This window comes from Mesoplodon densirostris, chromosome 1, assembly GCF_025265405.1.
Source record: "Mesoplodon densirostris isolate mMesDen1 chromosome 1, mMesDen1 primary haplotype, whole genome shotgun sequence".
NCBI classification, from domain to species: Eukaryota; Metazoa; Chordata; class Mammalia; order Artiodactyla; family Ziphiidae; genus Mesoplodon; species Mesoplodon densirostris.
Genome location: NC_082661.1, coordinates 237,351,336 through 237,355,636, shown reverse-complemented (window position 1 = coordinate 237,355,636; position 4,301 = coordinate 237,351,336). Strand labels below are relative to the sequence as shown.

Sequence of the window (4,301 nt, the reverse complement as noted above, 5' to 3'; positions counted from 1 at the left end):
TTAATGTTATGTTATTTATGTACATGACAGTACATGACTACATTATCATTATTGTGTAGATACATTTTTATGCCATTTGAATCCTACTTTGCTATTAATATCATCTCCCCCTACGTTTTTCCTTCTCATTCTCCTCCTCTTCCCTTTCTACCTCCTTGCCCGTCTTCTACTTGTTCCTTGCTTATTCTGATATTTCTAACCCTTGCATTGTTACTGCATCATAACACTTAGTTGGACTTTGACTTTAACCTAAGGGACTTCATCTTCCAATTGGGCAGTTTGTAGCATTTATGTTTATTTGCACAACTATGATTTTGAAATAACTTTTGAGATCTTGTTTTATGCTTTCTGTTTTAATGTTTGCTTTGTTTTCTGACATTTAGAATAGCATTCATTCATTCAACAATATTTACTGAATACTGTGCATCAGATATGTTTTCATTGCTTTCATTTTATTTAAGTGCCTAAGAAGGTACTCATCTTTCAGGTTTCTCTGTTCAAACATCACTTAATAAAGCCTTCCTTAATGCTAAATTTAAATTATGTTCCCTGGGAATTCCCTGGTGGTTCAGTGGTTAGGACTCAGCACTTTCACTGCTGTGGCCCAGGTTCAATCCCTGGTTGGGGAACTAAAGAGCCCACAAGCCACATGGTGCGGCCCCCCCAAAATATGTTCCCTTATTATTCTTTTTCATAACACTCTTTAATATTTCTTCAAAGCATTTTTCAATTCTTTATTTGTGGGTTATTAGTTTAACATCTACCCACATACAAAGCTCCATCAGGATAGCCACCTTGTCTGTCCTGCTCACAAATATACACCCAGAACCCAGAGTGATTGCCATGTAGTAAGGAACTCAAATGTTAGTTGAAAGAGAGGATTAATTAATTAATTAATAATCTAGGTAGTCTTAAAAATTCAAACTGTAGTTGTCTTTAATTTAAAAACACTTTGAGGGAATTCCCTGGAGGTCCAGTGGTTAGGACTCAGCCCGTTCACCGACAGACCCAGGTTCGATCCCTGGTTGGGGAACTAAGATCCTGCAAGCTGAGCAGCCAAATAAATAAATAAATAAACAACACTGATTCTATATTGAGTGATGGGATTGTGTACTATTTTCATTCATTTTCCTGTTTATATTTTTTTGTACTTTTAAATGTTTTATGATCATTATTGTTGATAAGGAATAAAATGATTTGATAAGTCCTTTCTTATGAAAGAAGAAATTGGCACTAATTTGTCTATTCCTATCTCTCACCAGTACTTACTTATTTTTATTAATAGGTGCTTGAATGTTTTAATCCAGAGTCTCTTGACTAACTCAATAACATGGTTTGAATACATGAAATAGAAGGGAGCATTACTACTGTCAATAGGATGTAAATGATTTGATTCAAGCATCAGAAATTTTATAAAAGTTGTTAATTAAATTTGGTTACAGAAATATTATGAAAATTTTTACCTGTATTTTTTAAAGAAAAGAAAAATTTCTGGGACAAACTAAATGACCTCCAGACACTAAACAGTTAAAGGTATCAACAGAACTGCCAAAGGATTTATTACTTCTGATTCTATTGCCTGTGTACATTATGTTAACTTTCTGAACATAATCTTTATGTTAAGAGAAAAAAATCTTTCTAGTAGAATTTAGCATTCATGAAACTTTTCTAATACTTACCTGTTTCCGGATATCTGTGAAGGCTAAAATGTAAGATTGTTGGTACAGGGTTCATTTGTATCAGAACCTGTCACTTAAAATGTGCTGAATGAATGTGTAAGTACTCGGGGGGAAAATGTTAAGTGATCATAATAATGACTCTTGTTAAATATTTTGATGGCTAATATGCCTTGAATTTAGTTAGACTGGAGAGCTCATTTTTTATTTCATATACAAACCTTTTCAAAATACTTTGAGCTGTCCTCCTTCCTTTTTCAGGTGTTTTTGGTGCTCCCATTGTGCAGACAGCAGTTGATCTGAAACCATCATGGTAACAAGCACTTATCTGATGATGTAAGGTTACAAATATAAACAACGGTATTAATCTGTGACAAAAATAATATGCCCTAGGGCCTCCCTGGTGGCGCAGTGGTTGAGAGTCCGCCTGCCGATGCAGGGGATACGGGTTCGTGCCCCGATCTGGGAGGATCCCATATGCCGCGGAGCGGCTGGGCCCGTGAGCCATGGCCGCTGGGCCTGCGCATCCGGAGCCTGTGCTCCGCAACGGGAGAGGCCACAGCAGTGAGAGGCCCGCATACCGCAAAAAGAAAAAAAAAAAAAAAAAAAAAAAAAAAAAAAAAATAATAATAATAATATGCCCTAGAATGGGCCCTGTAACTATTGATCAGAAACTATTTTATCTATTCTAAGTACATAAAGTTACCTTTTCTTAAACTAAATAGTGATTTTCATAGAGGTAAAGTAAAGCTCTAACAATATAAATGCGGGCATGGGGGTAAGATTATAATAGAAATGTAATTTCATTGTAGAAAGTTCGAAAAATACATAAAAATAAAAATTATTTTAATTCAGGTTGTGGCTTTATTTTTTAACAGACATATATGGCAGAGAATAGGTCTATCACACAGGGTTTAAAGAAACAAAATTCTAACTGAAAGCATTAACGCAGATCTTATGGGTACTGGTTAAAACTATGTGCAAAAGTTGGTTCACCTGTGAAGGGAAATCCCAACTACCAAGTGACAAAAACAAACAAAAGACCAGCAACTCAAGAGTAAATTGAGACTTAAAGTTCATTGTAAGAAGTATGTCCTTTAGAAACTACTTTTGAGTCAACACTGAATTTAATAAATTATTAAAGTTTTTCACTAGCTAAATAACTAAATAACTAATTACAACTACATTTGACCTTTAGTTTGGAATTTAGAGAAATATTTTTGTGGCTTTAAATTTTACTACTACTTAAGCTGCCAATCAAGCTTTTTATTCTACTTGGGCAGAGAATTCAGAAATACTCTATTGGAAACAAATCTAAATGTCCCACAAGAGATTAATGGTTAAATATGCCATGATATATACAGATAATGCAGTGCTATGAAGCACTTTTGAAATAATGTTAAAAAGCATTTAACGGGCTTCCCTGGTGGTGCAGTGGTTGAGAGTCCGCCTGCCAATGCAGGGGACATGGGTTCGTGCCCTGGTCTGGGAAGATTCCACATGTCACGGAGCGGCTGGGCCCGTGAGCCATGGCCACTGAGCCTGTGCGTCCGGAGCCTGTGCTCCGCAACGGGAGAGGCCACAACAGTGAGAGGCCTGCATACCACAAAAAAAAAAAAAAAAAAAAAAAAAAAAAAGCATTTAACCATGAGGAAATGCCCCTTACATTAAATTTTAAAAAGATGCAAAAACAGTATACAATATAATCTAAACATGTGTTTATATTTGCATGTGATTGCCACCCTTTTTTGTTTATGCTAGTTTGAATTTAGTTTTTTTCTCTTGCAATCAAAAAAGTCCTAACTAGAACACTTGTAAGTTATTAATGAAAAATTAATTTTAAAAACTTTGGTTAACAATTTGCTTTTTTAAAACTGACACCTTATTTTTAGAAACAGCATCACTTTATAGCCTTCAGAGTCCTTGTTAAAACAATAGGATAAAAGAAAAAAGGCACGTATGCCTAAATTTTATGTTTTCTGCCATGGACATATCATATCAAAAAAAGTTACATTATACTTACAGATATACGTTGTTTGTATTAATACTTCAGGACCTACCCTGTAGTCCTTCTGTATGATGCTCTATAATTGTAGTACTACCATACACATCTGTATTTTCAGATAAATAATGATTACCCTAAATTGAAGAAATTCCCTTATTGTAAGTGTAATCATAAGTTTTGGAATTTATATATACCAATTAATCTTAACCAACACCAAGAAACCAAAGATGGTCTGTGGGCTTATTCTCCCTCTATGTTTTTTGCCCACTTTCTACAAGAAGTTAATACTTTATCCCTAATTAAATTCCCTATGTATTGTACAGAGGCAAATTCATGCACTTACTCCCCAACCAGGTAACAAAATAACACAGCAAAAAGACCTTTTAAGAAGAAGAAGAGACCCTTTTGCTCCTTGAAACTGCACTGCTCCACCTTCAATACCTAAACACTGGAGAGAGCAACAGCATTATTTATTTTAATACAAAACCTGTTCACAACATTTAATGAGAAACTGTTTGTAAAAATGAACACAAAAATTAAAGAATGAAGAATATTATAAATTCCTTTAAAATGAGTTACAGAACTTATTTTAACTTCCTCTCCGTTTAAATTGCATCACT

At 34.6% G+C, this 4,301-nt stretch overlaps 1 non-coding gene across 1 annotated transcript; it reads left to right on the top strand.

The window, feature by feature from the left end:
* The first annotated feature begins 557 nt into the window (after window positions 1-557).
* On the top strand, window positions 558-629 carry TRNAE-UUC (transfer RNA glutamic acid (anticodon UUC)). Its single transcript has one exon. It is a non-coding gene; the product is annotated as a tRNA-Glu (tRNA).
* The last annotated feature ends 3,672 nt before the right edge of the window (window positions 630-4,301 follow it).